Source organism: Lissotriton helveticus, chromosome 5_1 (genome assembly GCF_964261635.1).
Source record: "Lissotriton helveticus chromosome 5_1, aLisHel1.1, whole genome shotgun sequence".
NCBI lineage: Eukaryota > Metazoa > Chordata > Amphibia > Caudata > Salamandridae > Lissotriton > Lissotriton helveticus.
In genome coordinates this window covers 498,741,654-498,762,111 of record NC_136065.1, presented here as the reverse complement: position 1 = coordinate 498,762,111, position 20,458 = coordinate 498,741,654, and positions in this window count along the sequence as shown.

Genomic DNA, 20,458 nt, shown 5'->3' with positions numbered 1-20,458 from the left:
AACAAAAAACAGTTATAATTCCAGACCCAACCACAAGATGGCGGAATAAGTCACAGCATGTGAATCTAGAAAAGATTCATGCTGCAAGACTGCATTAATTATAACAAAGACTAACCAGCTTTGCCACATGGGGCAGCCAAAGGCTGTGTGCCCATACCCAAAAAGTAGAAGGCCTACTAATCCATACGGCGATGTGCCAGATATGCTTTTGAAAGAGTAAAAGGTATGACAAAGGCAAGAATGAGGCTTAGCAGCAGCAGCCATTCATTTTAATCTATTTTAACTTATGTACGAGTGCATTTATTTATTTTAAAGGCAGCAATACTGCCAACTGCTGAATAAATACACACCATGAAGTAGGAAGGATGTAGACAAGCAATCAAGGTTGGCAACTTGAGCAAAAACTACACAAACTTAGAAAGGCTTTGATTCCACCTAATCCTACTAGGCCAAACGATTACTATTAAACCAAAAAACAGCCTGTTCATTTGGATTAATATGGGGTGTTCAACTTACAGTGGAACCTCCGTGTAAAAGTTACAATGCTTGCCTTGTATAGGAGTTCTTTAAACCTTTTTCTTTTTTAACTCGCATTTCTAAAAGCGTCAGCAAATTAATATTTTCCTATATATTTACCCTTGCAATACTTTAACTATTTGCTTTGAAAGTACTTGCCACTTTGAGAGTTATGCATTGTGAGTTAATATGAATCTGAAGTATGGCATTATCTAACTGCCTTTTTTATCCCAGTCAGTGATAATTCTGCATTGCACTGACAATTATTGGTATTGCAGAGGCAGTATTGCTGATTTTTAGTGCCCTACACAATGTCTGCGCTTTTGGGACAGGTGAATGCTGGAAGCACCAGAGTGACAGAATAGAGTCTTCAACATTTGACTATGCATGTCTTATCAGCAAAGGAGATTTTTGAATTACTAGCACCGCCTGCATGAAGAAGCTGTCCTTCAACCTGGGCGTGTTTTGTTTGTTTTTAAGGACCAAACACAAAAGTTGAACAGTGCATTGTGTAGTACAAATGTTTGTGAGCCTGTGTCAAAGCAGAAATAAATGTGTAAATACCACTTGGGCCCGACATCTATGCTGAAACATATGTACTTGCACCACTGGAACTCTTGTGAGGAATGTGTGAACAGATATAGGGTGGTAAGAGTGGTGGGAATGGCTGGAGGGGGGGTTTGAGAGACGATCACGAGGGAAATGTAATAATTTATTTAGTTTTCCCTTGTGGTCGTCTCTCGAAATACCCCCTCCCCCCCAGCCAGACCCTGCGGCAGCTGAGGGTGGTGTAAGAGGACGTACACATGGTAACGGTCAGGTTAGTGTCAACTTATCACCCCAAACTGGAAAGTATTTTAGGATAAGCACCAGTGTGTACGTGATCTGATATAACACTCTTCTTGTGTAGAAGAACTGTTGTTGAGCGGGATTTATTCCTTTTGCTCTTCCACCTCTAGGTTCTTATGGACCACTAATCAATTTCAAAAACAGGCAGACATACAGACTTTTTACATTGAATATTTATTCCTACTGCAAAAGTGTATGCATCCACTATGTGTGCCAGGCGTGTCTTTCAGTCGGAGTATATATAGTCAGTCAGGCGCGCAACACCCATTGGGCTGAGCGGGCTTCAGCCCCCCCCCCCCCGTCGTAATCTCCAGCCCGGGCTGCCAAGGTTCAGATGACAGCACAACATACTTTCCTGATTTACAATGATGTAAAATAAGGAAAGTATGAACACCGTTTTCCCACTTTCATTTGCATTAAGGCTCCACATTTATTCCGAGATTGTGATTTTAATGACCCCTTCAGAGAGGCCCAGAACCAGCCGGAGGCAGCTATCCTCTGACGGTTTCAGCAACCCTCCCTGCCCCCTACCTTTTGTTTTCTTTCAGAGGGGTGCCACCGAGGTGATTTCCTTGCCTGAAGCAGGAGATTTCACTTAAGCACGTTTGATGTGCTGTGCATCATGGAGTGTGAAGATGTGCACAGCAGGGAGATATGACGCCAGCAGGAATTCCTTTACAAAGGAAAAGCATCACCTGCACTGGCCATCCCTTTACCCCTGGTGTGCACATCTTCACACTCTCTCAAGTGAGGCCCCGCCTGCCCTGGGCATTTTGGACACAGCATTTCGAGGAACACCTCAACTGATTTTTTTTCCTTAGGAGCTGTCCTTACTTGTATCCAGCCTGTACTTGGAGCGTTGCTCAAACCGCAGATCTACGTGAGGAGGGGAGACACATTGCAATGGTAAATGTTAGAGGGCTCTGTGAAGAGCACCACACTCGCGTCCTGTGGGTAATGTACGGTCATTCTTTATGCGACCCGCCGATGTGCGCCATTACATCCCAGGTTTACAAGCATTGTCAGTTTCCTGACTGGACACAGTGAATAGGGGTGCACGATAGTGCTGCTCATTGCGTCCTATGGCCCCTTCATTGGTTGGAAGGGATTGTTGGGGTGGAGAGGAGCTGTGAATGTGCGTAAGCACGGATATAGCTCCTAGTGGGTTTTGGCACTGGTTTCAGTGCTCGTGCTGGCTATGAAAGCGGCACATTGAGGTAGGGAGAATGGAAGCACCTACAGTTGGTGCCTGGGGTGGGGCTGTCACCAGATGCTGTCAACAGTGGCCCAACTTCTAATAGGAAGGTGCTAGCAGCCGAGGGGAAAGCAACTCTTTAATTTAATGCTTGACTGGTCCGTTCTATGATCAATCCGATTTTATTATTTTTAACAAATCTTGCCACTGAAGGGTGTTACTTGGTTGGAAATAAAATGTTAGGCCCTGGTTCCCCACAATGTTTGCATCGATGGATGTAGGTGCTTTGATTTGGTTTCTGCACTCCTGGGTGGGCTGTAGGGTAACATGGTGAAGTGAGAGCAGAGATCCTGCGTTGAGAATTATGGCTGTGAAGTTTTGCAACACCTGGTGTGTCCTCACCTTACACCACAAGTGTGATGGAGGTGGTGGTCAGGGGCGCGTGCTAGGCCTGTGTTCAGCTGTGTGGGCTTGGGGCAGTGATGCCACACATACCTGCCCCCGTGTCTGCTGAGTGGGCCGGACAGTGGTACTATGGATGGGTGTTACGTGCAAGTGATGCTGTTGCGAAGCAGAGGAGCTATGGATGGGTGGTACTTGCAAGTGATGCTGTTGCGAAGCAGAGGTACTATGGATGGGTGGTACTTGCAAGTGATGCTGTTGAGAAGCAGAGGTACTATGGATGGGTGGTACTTGCAAGTGATGCTGTTGAGAAGCAGAGGTGCTATGGATGGGTGGTACTTGCAAGTGATGCTGTTGCGAAGCAGAGGTGCTATGGATGGGTGGTACTTGCAAGTGATGCTGTTGCGAAGCAGAGGTACTATGGATGGGTGGTACTTGCAATTGATGCTGTTGAGAAGCAGAGGTACTATGGATGGGTGGTACTTGCAAGTGATGCTGTTGAGAAGAAGAGGTGCTATGGATGGGTGGTACTTGCAAGTGATGCTGTTGCGAAGCAGAGGTACTATGGATGGGTGGTACTTGCAAGTGATGTTGTTGCGAAGCAGAGGTGCTATGGATGGGTGGGACTTGCAAGTGATGCTGTTGCGAAGCAGAGGCACTATGGATGGGTGGTACTTGCAAGTGATGCTGTTGAGAAGCAGAGGTACTATGGATGGGTGGTACTTGCAAGTGATGCTGTTGAGAAGCAGAGGTGCTATGGATGGGTGGTACTTGCAAGTGATGCTGTTGCGAAGCAGAGGTACTATGGATGGGTGGTACTTACAAGTGATGTTGTTGCGAAGCAGAGGTGCTATGGATGGGTGGTACTTGCAAGTGATGCTGTTGCGAAGCAGAGGTACTATGGATGGGTGGTACTTCCAAGTAATGCTGTTGCGAAGCAGATCGTAGCCGCATTCTCAGCAAGTGGCCTTGAGGCGGTGGTGGCCCTGGCATGTCCTTGCAAGAGATGTGATGCTGATGTGAAGCAGAACACGCCCCCTTATCTGCAGAGTGGCCCCGGCCAGTGGTGCCACAGGTGGGGTGTCCCTGTCCGGGATGATGTTTGAAGCATATGGGGCCCACTTCTACTACATCCAGTCAAGGGGTAGGATTGGCCTTTCTAAAGAAGTCTGCAGTACTGTAAAAACAGATGATGGCCGAATATGTCTACCATGTCCTAGGTTTGGATTGGGAATATGTGTATTGTAGACAGGTTTGTAAGTTTATTTGTGGATTTTTAGTTTATTTTCTTGTTTTTCTTCGATTCACCCTCTATCTCAATAAAGACCGATAATACCTGCCAATCTTAAATATTCACTGTGCAGTAATTCAATTGTTACATCATCATAATACACATTTTAGGAACATGAAAATAAATAAAACAAATTTTGTTGTGCGCACTGCATCGCATTTGGCGATGCAGTGCGTGCAATGAAATTAATTTAATTTATTTTTATGTTTACTTACCTGTATTTGGCCGTATTCCATAGTTTTCTACCCCTCACCCTGCCCCACCCCACATCACCGCCCGGCAGCACTCCCACCACCGACCGCTACTGGTTCTTTGTAAGAATTTCCTCCATCTGAAGCCAGGCCCATTGTGTTAAGCTGATATATAACACCAGGCTTGTTCCCAGGCCATGAGTCTAGACTGTGATAATTACTTTTTATTAGTTTCATTTCATATTTTGTTTACTAGATAAATTGGCTTGTGTGTGGTCTCATTTTGTTATTTTCTTCATTCTTTGGTATTATTTGGCCATTTGTTAAACATGTACGCTAGGAGCCTCTTGGTGCTATAGATATGAAACTTATAACAGATTCAGCTTGGTGGAAGGAACTATAGTGTGAAAATACAGGTTTTTAGCTTTTTCCTTTATTTCAGGCCGGATAGTGGTCTGTAATGGTACAGAATGATCTAACACCTTACACAAACACACAAGTACAACAACATTTGAAAGTCTTAGTTTATTAAATGCAACTTTATTCTACATAGATTTCCTTCCTTATGCATTTAGATACCTTTCATGTACTTAAGTATCTTTATGTTTATTACTTTGCACTACCCTAGATGTCACCATATATCTCTTGCAATATATTCCCTACCTCCACCCGACTCATCTCAAACCTCACTCTACTACTCTCTCCAATGCACTGCCCTATTTTTAACCCCATACCTCTATCAGTATATTCTCTACCTACACTCTTTCATTCATCCTAAACCCCATACTCTTCTATCCTCTACCCCTCCTTCCATCATCTCATACCTCTTTTAGTATTCAGATCGCCCAAATAAGCCTTTCTAAACCTTTCACTCTGACTCTTCCACCTCCATCCCAAACCCCTTCCTACTGCTGTTACCCCCCCAAAAAAAACACATTCCAGACCCTTCCTTCTTTCTTCTATTGCTCCACTATTCCTTTTCAATACAAATAACAGACTAAGATCTCCACCACTCAGATTAATTTCATATTTCCCTATATCAGTCCCCACTAATTCTGTTTGGGTTCCAGAGTAGTGTGCTACCCACCAAAAATCGCTTCAACACCTCATATGGAGTGGTGTGGCTCACGGGTTAGAGACAGCAGACCCGAGAGCAGAAGTCGGCCCGGGACCAGGGTTCAATTCCCGACGCGGCAGGGTTGTGGACCAGGGTCAGCGGACTCGACAATTCTCGCCTCGGTGCCTACTCTAACCTGGGGTCCCACTCGGCAACTCTGGGCATTAGCTTGCCTAATCTCCACAATGGCCCCATCAACACCGGGGATGCCTGGCTCCACCTTGGGGATTCCCAGTAGGGACCATCCCACAGGGAAAGCCAGGATGGGTTCCCCAGCGGTATACAGCGCCGAGACGCCCCTTTGCTGGGGCAGCTGTGCGCTTTACAAGTATACGACATTTAACATATGGGGTAGTAAGTGCGAAGAACAGCAAATGTAACATGATATTATCAAAATGTAAATGCTTTATTATTTCTCATGCACCTTCTGAATTCCAGCATGATTATTATGCCTGTACATTAAAGCACCATGCTTTAATGTCTGTACTGCCAATAAATTAATGTTTATTGATAGTGTAGTTTGTAACAACACTGCAAATGTACACATTGCAAAATCTCAAATTCCTTCTTTGTCTTTGGGGGGTGGACAGAGTCCCTTTTTTTGTGTGAATTATATCTGTGAACAGTCTAGGTTTTTCAGAGAGTAGCATGTTGTTCTGGGCTCTTTAGACCCAGTTTCATGGGCATTCCATTAGAAACAAGCATTAGAAATGCAATCGGGCTCGGATTTATTTGAGTTTGAGCTAATGGCATTGTAAATGGTAATGTATTTTTGCTAAGTGTTATGGAGTCTGTTAATGTGGCGGTGGTGGTAGTGGTAGTACTGGTGGTGGTGGTACTGGTAGTACTGGCGGTGGTGTTAGTACTGTTGGTGGTGGTAGTGGTAGTACTGGTGGCTGTAGTAGTGGTAGTACTGGTGGCTGTAGTAGTGGTAGTACTGGTGCTGGTAGTACTGGTAGTACTGATAGTGGTAGTACTGGTGATGGTGGTGGTACTGGTAGTGGTAGTGGTACTGGTAGTGGTAGTACTGGTGGTGGTACTGGTAGTACTGGTGGTGGTACTGGTAGTGGTAGTAGTGGTAGTACTGGAGGTGGTGGTACTGGTAATGGTAGTACTGTTGGTGGTAGTACTGGTGGTGGTAGTACTGGTAGTGGTGGTACTGGTGGTGGTGGTACTGGTAGCGGGAGTACTGGTGGTGGTGGTACTGGTAGCAGTAGCATTGGTGGTGGTGGTACTGCTGCCCGTAATACTGGTAGTGGTAGTACTGGTGGTGGTGGTGATGAAGCAAAGCTTCGCATATTTTGCGGCTTGCCGAAGTCAAGAACCTCGTTTATGTATAACCAGGTAATCAATGTACGTTTTACTAACATTTATATTAAGTTTGAGTGAAGTTTAGGACGCTTGCCTATGTGTTTTTTCTAACTATATTAATTCGTGTTGATAAAAATGGCCGCCGCTTGTATTTAGTTACTGCGCATGTGTCAGCCACACTCACGTGTCCTGACGCGTCTGCAGAAGTGGAGGGAAAGTTATGCGCATGCGTAATTCATAGCTGTGCTTATCATGTGGTACTGCTCGTGCCACTGCTCTTGTGACTGTATCAATGTAGCTAACATTTAAATGCAATAGTTTTATTTCTTGATGATGAGTCAAAAGTACAAATCCTGTGATGTATTTTCATAATGACATTATTATGTATTAATTTGTTTTTCGCTTACTTTTTATGTACCGCGGGGAATGGGGTTTGTCTGTGCCGAGAACCATTTTGGAGGTCCTTCTGCGCCTGCGCGACCTGCCAAGGCAGAGCAGACCTTGAATGATGGAACTCAGCCAGTTGGCAGTGATGAGCAAGATGCTCCTGAGAACGACCCGAAAACTCGGCTGAACCAATCATATGTGCTCACAGAGCAACAATGTTAAAGTTGCCATTGTATTTCTGCACCAGTTCTCATGAGAACCCCAATCTAGTTAGGCGGTACCCTATTATGCAAATGTAGGCTTGAAACTCTATGTCGTGATTGGTGTGTTACCCAAATCCTACCTTAGGACCAATCCAAATTGAAGGATTCTGACACTTTGCAACATTGGGGGGTGGTACACTGACCCCAAACTGTATATCTACCCTGGGTTCACCTAGTGAACCGTCCGACTTGTCTGGTTTAGCTGACCTGTCACTGACCCAACGCACTCAATAGGTGACTGAAGATACAGAGCGCTGCGAAGCACTCTGTCCGAATTTGACCATAGACTGAGGTTCTACTGAACCTTAAAGTGCTGGCAAAGCACTTAGCTGGGAGTTCGCTGACCCAATCGGGGTCTTGATCGATAGCTGCAGAGCGGGTGGAGCGCAGGCGTTGCTCCCGAACTGTGGGTTCCGGTCCTGTCCTGAAGAGGGTCCTGTCCTGAGGGTTTGCTGTCCTGTCCTGAGGGTCCTGTCCTGATTCCTATTCCGAGGGTATCCTGTTCTGTCCTGGGTGTCCATTCTGCACCTGCTGTCCTTTGAGGGTTATCCTTCCTTGAGGGTTTCCTGTCCTTAACTGACCCGTGGCCAGGGTTTGGTTATCACACCTTTCTAGGTAAATATTGCTCTGAAACTCTTAAATCTTGCACCTTCTGAATTTCTAACTTTTGCTTTAATAAAGTTCATCATTGCACATGTTATATTTTCCATGCCTTTTCGCAACTATTGAAAGTCAATTACATATTTTTCCATAAGTTTGTTCCTATGTCTTCTCACTTGTTAGAAATTATATTTTGCATTGCGGTTTGTAATTTTCTGATATGGTCTAGAACTTCATTGCCTAGATTGTTCAAAGGCCCATTCACCTTAAGTGAAGCGTGTTACTCATTGTAGGCCCTCCTATAGTTACCCACACTTAGTCTGCCCATGTTTAGATAATACTGAATTGCATATTATTTTCTCGTTAAATTTTTTCAGTATTTGAATGATTACTCTGTCATTATTTCTTTATGCCTATATAATTTACGTTATCTTGGTTATTGATTGCCTTATTTTACTGTATCTCATGCAAGAAAATAATGAACTTTAGATAAACATTTTAAAACTTCCAGTTGTCCGTGGTCATTTAAACAGTATTTGAATGTTATTGTTTGGATTTTGCTGCCTTTCTTTTACAGCTAGCTCCCTGATTCATTGTGGTCATTAGGTACCCGCATCGGTGGATGGTAAGTCGGGTGCACTGAAATTTATTAGCAGGGAACACACACACATCAACTTGGTAGAGCTCGTGAAGTCACCCGATCGATGTATATGGTGATTTGAAAGTATATGGGCCCTGAAGCCGGAAACGGCGAAAACTATTGTTCGGGTGGCCTCGCGCGCTCTATCAGTTTTCTGGTAGCTAGAGGATGGTTAGGGACTAGTTGAGAGTAAGGCAGGGATTAGTTGGACTAGTTGAGTCGGAAGCTGCTAGTATATTGATGCTGCTAGAAGAGCGGCTGTTCTAAGAGACCTGATCATTCTCTTGTGAATACGCTGCTGAAACTCATGAATTTTTGCATTTTTATTATTCTTGTTCTTATATTGTTATATGTACTAATCCATGCATTTGTAAACCGTATCGTTTCATGTTGTCCGAACTCCCCGGGGAATTGAAAGGGCAAGTGGTGAATAGAATCCATTGTCCTGAGGTCACAGGTTCGAGGAAAGTTAGGTGCAGGTTAGGATAACCGGGAAGCACTAACTAGGGTTTTCTGAATACATGTGTGAATAAATGACAGTAACGGGGTTCATTGGCAAAATTCCCATAGTGGCGTAACCTAGTAAGGGTCACATCGGAAGAGTAGCAGGTTCCTCGGAGCTAGCGTGAAAGCAGAGGGGTCCGCTGAGAAACCTTAAACTCGGAATATATCCCGGAAAGAAGTGGATGAGTTTAGGGGAATAACAGGTTCACCGATGCTAGAGTGAAGGGTAGGCGGAAGAGATCTGCCCGCAGCGAGTGAAAAGTAAATGGAAGTAGTTTACTTGCAGTAAAACAATTCTTTCTCTGTCTAGACACTTGAGCACTGTGGCGAATGTGTATTTGTTGTAAATTAACCAAGCACTGAGCACTTTAAAAGAAAGAAAGTTTCCGTTACCTTGTGAAGGGAGGGGGTCAGCCGCGAAGCGTCTCTGACGTCACTCTGTGCCGCGCTGGGATTGGTGAAAGCAGCGGGCGGGTAGCGGAGCTGAGTTTGTAAAGGAGGGGTGAGCGCCGGAGCGTGGGAACTATCTCACAAAGGGGCCGCGCACCCATTGGCCGAGATTATTTAGAGTCGCGCACCCATTGGTTGCACGAATTTCTGAAGTACGTTCTGATTGGAGGTAGTTGTAAACAAAGTTTAGCGGAGAAGTCGTATGTGGCACTCGCAGACTACAGGAACTCGACCTGATCCAAGGCACCTAGGGTTTGAAAGGGATCAGTGGAAGACTAATAGATACGATATTATGTACGGAACAAAGAGAAAAATGTCCCTTATAAGTAAGGTGAAAAATTATTTTAAAACGGACAAACCGATTAAATCTAGAGAAGGTGTTCTTGTCCCACCACCTAATACTCCTGCCTCATTCATGATGTTTGACCGAGGGTACAATACCTGTGTGTGGTTGGAGAATTGGGTGAAGTACACAAAAGATGACGGAGTATTGGCTTTTCCGTTAGATGGTACTTTCAATGGTAGGATCCTATTTAATTTAAGGACTCGGATGAACGAATTGCATCCCAGACCGAGACTAACGCAGTATGAGGCATTAGAGGAATGGGAGATTGAGGCTTTTGAAAGAGAAAGACCCCGAATGGACAAGGGTTTGACCAAGTGGTACCCCAGGCAGAAACAGGAGTCCAGGGATAAAAGGATGAAACAGTGGAGGCAGAGCATGATTGTTGAGGGTCTGTTTCCCATGATGCCGGCATGTCATAACATTGGAGTGGGTGAGAAAAGTACTGAAAAATGTAAGCATTGGGGGGCCCTGGGGGAATCAGATGATGAACTAATAGATGACATCTGTACCAGAAGTCCGCCACCTTACAATGAGGGAACCCGACCTTCCAGTGTAGGAGATGCTCCCCGACGCCACTTCCTAAAGGAAGAAGACAGGTCCCTGGGACTGGGAGGGGGTGGTCAAGTATTGCCCTATCCTGAAAAACCCGAACCGGCGGAAACAAGGGATATATATCCCAAAGTGCCCGCGAGCCAGGAAGAAAAATATTCACGTACGAAAATCTTTTTTCCCAGACCCTTGTATGAAAGCGAAGAGAAACCATCGAATTCAGGACTGCCTTTTGTTCAACCTCCATATGGGGAAGAGCGCAGGTCCTTTAATACTGGAACTTTATTCCCGAAACCAAATTATGGGGGAGGACCAAGTGAAACGCACCCTACTGCCCCGAGTTTTACTCCTCCATTGACCCCACAGATATTGCATGACACAACTTTAAGAAGGATACTAGTAGAAAAGGAGCAAGAGGCTCTAGCCAAACAAAGGACAGAAATCATTCAGAAAATCTCCCAGTTAAATACCAGTCCTGAGGCATTGACTATTCCAGTAACTATTGGACCGGTGGTCCCATTATACGGAAATGGTCAGGGAAATCCGATTACTCCAGTTATGACCCCAGTCATGGCAACCCCGAGACAGGAACCGATAATCATAGATGATCAGTCCAGTGAGTGCGAGTCTGAAGTTGCGTTCTTGGACTTGCCAAACAAACCGACCGGAAAGGGATTGCAGCAGAGATATAACCCTTTTAATTCAAAAGAAATTAAATTAGAGACAGCAACAGGTACTAGGAATGTCTCTCTGGTAACTCCGGATGAAATTGAGAGTTGGAGTCGTGAATTAGAGAAACAGACTCCACAAACGAAACCTTTAGACCTCTACAAGCTGAGGGTCGAAATAGAAGAATTAATGGCAGGAAATGTGGGGTTGGATCGATTGAATACCTACTCTGAAGAAGAATTGTCGTTTATATGTAAAAGCTTTACAAGGAACACCAGAGTGCTCCACGAAAAACTGAGCGAAACAGCAGTTAGTATGGGGGTAGATATCTCAAAATCCAAACCCTTACAGAAACCGTACAGAGCAGACTTCTCAGACAAAGATATAGAGCACCTGAATGTGGCGGGGAAAAAGCTGCAGATTAAAGAATTAATGGGGGTACTGCAGAAATGGGGAGATGTGGAAAGATGGAGAAGCAGGTGGGCGAAAAAGAGGGAAGAGGTTCGCTCCCGACAAGTGACTCCTGAATTTACTTTAAGGGAGGTAGAAAAACCTGAGCAGTTATGCCCCATGCGCGAAGTTCCAGGAGGGAAATATGTGCATGTCCCCTGGTCTAGGCAGGATATTGTGTCCTTCACGAACGATTTTCCAAAATTACGAGAGAAGCCAGTTGACTGGTACAGGCAGGTGGAGAGGTTCGTGAAGGTACAGAAATGTCTGTGGAAAGACCTGGATGGGTTTTTCGACATTGTGGTTCCAGTAGATTTATGGACCCAGTGTAAAATAGCCATAGACTGGCCCAGTGAGGAGTACCCAAGAAATAAGGAAACAGGGGAGCCATCAAAGGATGTCATGCGAAAATATGAGCAGGTAATTCAGCATTTGAAAGAAAAGGTGCCCGCAAAAGAGACGGATTGGACAAAAATAGATAGAACAACACAGGAAAGGGACGAGACAGTGCACTCCTTCTATGAGAGGTTATTGCAGGTATTTAAAACATACAGTGGTATTGATAACATCGATTTGAAGGACATGACGCACTTTATTTACAGGTTTGTAAATGGTTTAAGACCTGAGATTTGCCAGTGGATAAAAGATAATAAAATCTGCTGGCATACAAAGAAAATGGATGAGGTCCTGCGGTACGCTAAGTACTGCGAGGACGAGATGGCAGAAAAGAAAAAGGCCCTTAAGGAAAAGGTGATGTGGGCTCAGGTGAAGCTCGCAGAACAGCAGGAAAAACAATTGAGTAACATGGTTAAAAATGCTGAGAACAAAAGTCCTGGGGGAGGGGGTGGAGGAAAGCCCCGGCCAAAATTTAGCAGGGAAGAGGCTATGAAGAAATTTCCCTGCCATCAGTGCGGCGAAATTGGACACTGGCGTAACGAGTGTCCTCAATTAATGAATGATAATGCAAATACTCCTGATTTAAATCCACAGACGCAGAAAGAAAGGCCAAGAAAGACTCAACCCCAGGTAAAAACAGTTCAGGTGCCTCGAGCACCCAAGCAGGTATACAGGGGAAAGCAAGCAGAGGGTGAGGAGATAGAAGTTTGGGAAAGCGGTGAGAACAGAAATACAGCAACTTCGCAGTATCTGCTAAATGATACCTTCCTTTGTAATGATCAGGACTGACGGGGCCTGAGAGGGGAGGACGAGGAGTGCGTACTTGGCGCTTCCTTGCCGGTAGACCAGTCTGGACCATACATTGAAGGAAAGGTAGACGGAAATGATGTCACCTTTCTGTTGGACACTGGCGCTACCCGTTCTACTGTAAGAACAGTGGACGTTCCAAACCTACCCCTCTCGGGAGAAAATATCCAAGTAGTGGGTGTATCTAATCAATTGATTAGTACTCCTGTTACCGAACCAATGGAGATTTCAATTGGAAATTTTAAACAGATGCATAGATTTGTCGTCTGTGACACCAGTCCAGTGAATCTACTGGGTCGTGATTTGCTGTGCAAAATGAACTGTACCATCTTTTGCACACCAAAAGGTGTTGAAATACAGACCCCAGATGAAGATGGCATTTATAAATTATTGTTACTTAGACCTGACTCAGAAATTAAAAGATTGACCCTGCAGGACTTGCCCCAAGAACTCCAGGAAGCCGTAAAGCCAGAGGTGTGGGATTTCACTGGAAAAGATGTGGGGTTGATGAAAGATGTGGACCCCATACAGATAGCCATCAAGGACAATGCAGTATATCCTAACACTAGGCCCTACCGAATGAATGCTGAAGTGAAAGCAGGTGTCACTCTGGAAATACAAAAATTATTAGAAGGAGACATCATACAGGAAGTGATGAGCAGCCCATGCAACTCACCGATTATGGGCATCAAAAAGCCTAGTGGCAAGTATAGGGTAGTGCAAGACCTGAGAAAGGTTAACAAAATTGTAGTTCCTTGCTGCCCTATTGTCCCGAACCCTGCAGTGATATTGTACCAGATTCCTTGGGATGCTGAATGGTTCACTGTGATTGATTTATGTCATGCATTCTTTTCGATACCCCTGCACCCCGACAGCAAATTTCTTTTCTCTTTTGCCTTCGAGGGTCACGTGTATTGTTGGAACCGGGTCCCTCAAGGGTATACATAGAGCCCCTCTATCTTTAATCAGATCTTGAAAAAATGTCTAGAGACTTTGATCTTACCTGGGAACTCTGTGTTAGTGCACTACATAGACGACCTTCTACTGGCGTCTAAAAGTCATAGGGACTGTGTAGTTGACACCATTGCCCTCCTAAATCATCTGTGTGAGAAAGGGCATAAAGTGGCCCCTGACAAACTACAGTTCTGTGCGAAATCAGTGAAATATCTGGGACACCAAATAGAAAAGGGTGTCAGAAAAGTCACATCAGAAAGAGTGAGAATAATTCAAAAGATGCAGTTGCCCCGTACTCAAAAAGATGTCAGAATGTTCCTGGGTGTATTAGGGTACTGCAGGCAGTGGATTCTGGGATTTGCAGCCTTAGCCAGGCCCTTGATAAAAATGACCACGAGAGGAATGCCAGATATTGTAGAGTGGGACGATGAAAGCCTAATGGCTTTCACAAGACTGAAAAACTGTCTGTGTACAGCCCCTGCGTTGGGAATGCCAGATTATTCCAAAGAATTTGCCTTATTCTGTGACACTCGCGATAATTGCGCATTGTCAGTCCTGACTCAAGAACATGGCACGACCAGAAGGCCTGTGGCCTATTTCTCTGCCACTTTGGACCCAGTAGCTGCTGGGTTACCAGGCTGTCTGAAAGCAGTAGCTGCTACCTGTGCAAGTTTGGAACAGAGTGAGTCCATTGTCATGGGACATCCTGTGACCGTGTATGTTTCACATGGAGTGGTAATTCTATTGACCAGAACTAAAACACAGTATCTCACCCCTAGTCGGCTGACTAAATACGAGAGGATTCTTGTGGGTGCAGCAAATGTAAGCATTGTTAGGTGCGGTATTCTGAACCCTGCCACTTTACTCCCCGACCCCTTGGAAATAGAAGGTGGGAATGATGATGAACATGATTGTATTGACCTGACAGAGTTCAGTACTAAACCACGCCCAGACATAAAAGAAGCGCCGTTGCCTGAACATGATAAAGAACTATTTGTGGATGGTTCCTGTCTAAGACATGAACTAGGAGGCCTGAGTGCTGCTTATGCAGTAGTCTCTTTTACAAAAATTGAAGAAGCAGGTTACCTATATAACATCAAGTCTGCACAAGTAGCCGAATTGATTGCTATGATAAAAGCTTGCAAAATTGGGAAGGACTTACGCATAACAGTGTATACTGACAGTCAGTACTGTTATGGAGTTGTGCATGACTTTGGCCAATTGTGGCTACAGAGGGAATTCATGACTTCCTCAGGTACTCCCATTCGGAATGCAAAGGTTGTTCATGACCTTTTAGAGGCCATCCAGTTGCCCAAAGAACTGGCAGTGGTAAAATGTGCTGCTCATAAAAAGAGCATGGACAAAGTATCACTGGGAAACGATTATGCTGATCGAGTGGCCCAATGGTGTGCCAAAGATCGGTATATTGTAAATCCAAAACGAGGGGGGCCAGGAACCAGCTGCCAGCTTCAGGTGTTTGAAGAAGTGCCTACATGGGATGAAGTGAGAGAGTGGCAGGAATCGGCTCCTTGGCAAGAAAGAGAGAAATGGAAGGAGGATGGGTGTAGACCGAGACGTGTGGATGGTGTGATTTTGGGCCCAACTGGTATGCCTGTGTTACCCCGACACTTGCTTGGCACAATGGCAAGATTAATACATGAAGGATCACACATTGGTAGGGATGCCATGATTCTGGTATTTCAACAGACTTGGTACAGTAAGAAGTTCAGGAAGGTAGCAGAGTCCCTCTGCCAGAGGTTCCTGTCATGTCAACAGATGAACCCAGGCAAGAGGACAATGGTTGAACTGAGCAAGATTGGGAGATCAGGGGGTCCCTTTGTAAGGATACAGATTGATTTCATCACCATGCCCCGTTGTGAAGGGAAACGATATGTCCTTGTCATTGTTTGCGTATTTTCAAAATGGGTAGAAGCTTACCCTACTCCCCAAAGTGACGCACTGACAGTAGCGAAGTGTTTACTAAAAGAACTGATACCTAGATTCGGAATACCATACATTATTGAATCAGATAAGGGTGGACATTTCCAGAATGAAATACTGGCTGAACTCTGTAAGGCCTTTGGAATAAGGCAGAAACTCCATTGTGCATACCACCCAGAGGCTTCTGGAATAGTGGAACAAGTAAATGGAACTATAAAAAACAGACTAGCAAAGCTGACAGATGCTACTGGCATGACCTGGGTGAAGGCCCTGCCTCTGGTCCTAATGGGACTGAGAAGTGTTCCTGACCGCAAGACAGGCCTAAGTCCCCATGAAATCATTATGGGAAGAGTGATGAGACAAGCATGGGTGCCAGGAAGCAAACTGTTGAGTATTACTGATGATTTGGTGCTTGAATACTGCAGAAGATTGGGTGACCAAGTGCGTTCTATCTCTCGCCAGATTGGAGACGACGGCATCCTCAATCCAACGACTCCTCTCCACAACTTGGTTCCAGGAGACTGGGTCAAAATAAAGAAGCACACTCGATCCAATTGTCTGGCACCAAGGTGGGGAAAGAAACGCCAAGTAATCCTGGTAACAACCACTGCAGTGAAGGTCGCAGGTGTTCCCCAGTGGATCCACGCTGGACACACCCAGAAGGTATTACCAGACAAAGAATTTGCAGAAGAAGGGCAACCAGCAGAGGACCCTGCAGGAGCCAGTCCAGAAGCAGCTGACAACGAGCAGCCCAGCACCAGTCAGGTTGCAGGAACAGCAGACGTTGGCCCAGGAGTAGTTGACTACGAACTGCCAAGAATCCAGCCTGCTGAAGAGGTCCAGGAAACTGAGCCAGGAGTAGCTGAAGACGAGCTGCCAAGCATATGGCCAGAAGAATGGATACCGATGATTGATCTGACCGAAGATCCTATCAGAACAAGAGAGCGACTTAGTGAAGGTAGAGAGTGGACTAGTCAGGAAAAGCAAGGCACAGGCGAAGAACCTCAGCCGCTTGAGATTCACATCAAAACTGAGGAAGGAGAAGGTCAGACAGGGACAGAGCAGGTGTTCGATACACCACCGCTAACACCTGATGCAGATAAAGGAGAGACTAGAAATAGAGTGATAGTTCGAGCAGAAGAAAATCAAGAGATCGAAGTGCTTGAACAGGATCAGAGAGGGTTAGAAGAACGGGTTCAGGAAACAGAAACAGAAACAAAGACAATCGAAAGCCAAAAACAAAATATTCCTGAACAAGGCCAGATTAGCAACCAGGCAGAAGAATTTGATGCTAGCCCTGGAACTAGCCAGATAGGGGAAGTAGAAGAAGAAAGTGGAGAAGAATTGCCACAAGATAAAGAGAACAAGAGAATAAGAGAAGAAAGTGAAGTCCAAGTACCGACTAAGAGACTAAAGAAAAGAAACAACCTTGAGCCTAGGTTTGTAAAAAGATTGAGACTAAGGATAAAGACAGTGGAAGAAAAACGTGCAGAAGCAAGAAGAAGTGCTCGGATAGCAGAGCAAGAAGAAGACTCTTCCAAAAGAAGGAGTGAACGAATAAAAAGACAAAACAAAAAGTACAAGTCTCCCGAATGGACACTGGTTTTGGAAGAACTTGAAGATCTTGATATAAATGACGTGAGCGACGGAGAGCCCGTCCCTGAGTACTCAGCTGAAGAGGAAGACGAACCACCGTGAATTTGCACAAAGTAAGCTAGTTGTGTAAAGCCAAAAAGAGGGGTCAAGAAACTCCTTCTGAGCCGAAATGTCTGATTCAACAGTGAATGGTAGACCTAGTTGCTGCCGTTTTAAGACGTGTTGCAAGGTGTGTATATGTAGTGTAGTAGTACTGATAGTTATCTGGATAGGACTAACAATTTTCATTCCCTTTGCTGTAAGTAAAGATACTAACATTGTCCCTACTGAAGTTGTAAATACTGACAGTGAGGAGCTAACAACACAGAGTGTAGCACGACATGAAAGAGCCCTGAGACAAACAAAACAGAACTTAGAAGCATCAGATGAGGGAGGACTACATTATCATGGAGTTAAGAACAAGACACACTTAAATGTTTTCGCAAACTTGTTAATACACTATGTAGAGACTATGGAAATTGAAGATTGCTATGTCTGCATGAAGCTACCTACTTCTGTGGCTGAAGGCGTGACATACCATCACCTGCCATTGACATATGGAATCTCCTGTAGCATTTTAGCTAGTTTGTTTTACAAAAGAGGACCGTTACAGTATTATTACTCTAACAATGACGTGATCTTTTCTGAACTTCCTATACGTGGGAACTTGAATCCTGTACATACCAAAAGTGACACCATAAGATATATGGGAGACTACTTTCTGACTATAGGTAACATTGACATAGCAGACGCACACAGAGATAACTTGACTTGTTCTTTGCGTGAGCAGGAAAAGATGTTCCTGAACATGGCAGAGAAAAGAAGAATTAAAATTCAAAAGAAGGCTAATGACGAAAGTCAGAAAAAGCCAAAGTGGGCAGAAAACATGGAAGGCACCTCATCTGGTGGAGCGGGTCCTGCTCTGTTGCTGGATTTTGAAAAGAAAGGCAAGCTATGTCTTCACCGCGAGAAGACTAGCTATTATAATAATCTTTTCATTGGTTCCAGTGAATGCGAACATAATTACAAGGTAATTGGAGGTTGGGGTTTCAAAAATGGGTCAGAGCCTGTGTTTCCTGGAATTTATTATATTTGTGGGGACAAGGCTTATTTCAAATTGCCGGATCACTGGTATGGAAGCTGCTACTTTGGCATTGTCTTCCCGAAAATATACCATGTGAATGGGAAAGCTGGAAGCAATGAAGATACTAATGGCTTAGTGCGTAGTAAAAGAGAAAGTATAGGTGAAATTATGGGTAGTATTTTCAGTGCACTGATACCTGGAGTGGGAGTGGTTCTGAACACTCACAGAATTTGCAAATTGTCTACTATAGTGGATGTGCTGTCTACTGAAACAGCTCATGGATTTCTGCTGGTCAATACTGAAATGGTTGCGATCAGATCAATGGTTTTGCAGAATCGACTTGCTCTTGACACCTTATTAGCGAAAGAGGGCGGAGTCTGCCGGATGTTGAAGGCGCAACATTGTTGCACTTATATTCCGGATAAAAGTGTACAGATCAAAAGATATGTGAAAAACATTACTAATTTGGCAAAGGAACTCAAACCACTCGAGGTTGATAGTGCCTGGAAGAGACTGGTAGATGGTCTCTCAAATGTAGGTCATTGGCTTGCTAGCATAGGTAAAAGCTTATTGTTCAAAATTCTGATGCCAATTGGTATTATAGGTCTTATTATACTTTCCATTTTCTTGTGCTGTAAATACCGTAAGCGCACCAAAAAGCACGAGGTAAATGCAAGAGGAGTGAAACGAAGTGTGGATGAGATTGAATTAGAGGAAGTGAATGATCAGATATACAAAAAGGTGAAGACTTCTCACCCTACTAAAACTGAGAGAGAAAAGTTAGAACGGTTGCTGGAAGAAATAGAACTTTATAAAGTGTGAACGAAAGTTGGCATCTGGTTCCATTATATTTTGTAATGATAGTAAATATCATCAAAGAGGGGATTGAAGAAGCAAAGCTTCGCATATTTTGCGGCTTGCCGAAGTCAAGAACCTCGTTTATGTATAACCAGGTAATCAATGTACGTTTTACTAACATTTATATTAAGTTTGAGTGAAGTTTAGGACGCTTGCCTATGTGTTTTTTCTAACTATATTAATTCGTGTTGATAAAAATGGCCGCCGCTTGTATTTAGTTACTGCGCATGTGTCAGCCACACTCACGTGTCCTGACGCGTCTGCAGAAGTGGAGGGAAAGTTATGCGCATGCGTAATTCATAGCTGTGCTTATCATGTGGTACTGCTCGTGCCACTGCTCTTGTGACTGTATCAATGTAGCTAACATTTAAATGCAATAGTTTTATTTCTTGATGATGAGTCAAAAGTACAAATCCTGTGATGTATTTTCATAATGACATTATTATGTATTAATTTGTTTTTCGCTTACTTTTTATGTACCGCGGGGAATGGGGTTTGTCTGTGCCGAGAACCATTTTGGAGGTCCTTCTGCGCCTGCGCGACCTGCCAAGGCAGAGCAGACCTTGAATGATGGAACTCAGCCAGTTGGCAGTGATGAGCAAGATGCTCCTGAGAACGACCCGAAAACTCGGCTGAACCAATCATATGTGCTCACAGAGCAACAATGTTAAAGTTGCCATTGTATTTCTGCACCAGTTCTCATGAGAACCCCAATCTAGTTAGGCGGTACCCTATTATGCAAATGTAGGCTTGAAACTCTATGTCGTGATTGGTGTGTTACCCAAATCCTACCTTAGGACCAATCCAAATTGAAGGATTCTGACACTTTGCAACATTGGGGGGTGGTACACTGACCCCAAACTGTATATCTACCCTGGGTTCACCTAGTGAACCGTCCGACTTGTCTGGTTTAGCTGACCTGTCACTGACCCAACGCACTCAATAGGTGACTGAAGATACAGAGCGCTGCGAAGCACTCTGTCCGAATTTGACCATAGACTGAGGTTCTACTGAACCTTAAAGTGCTGGCAAAGCACTTAGCTGGGAGTTCGC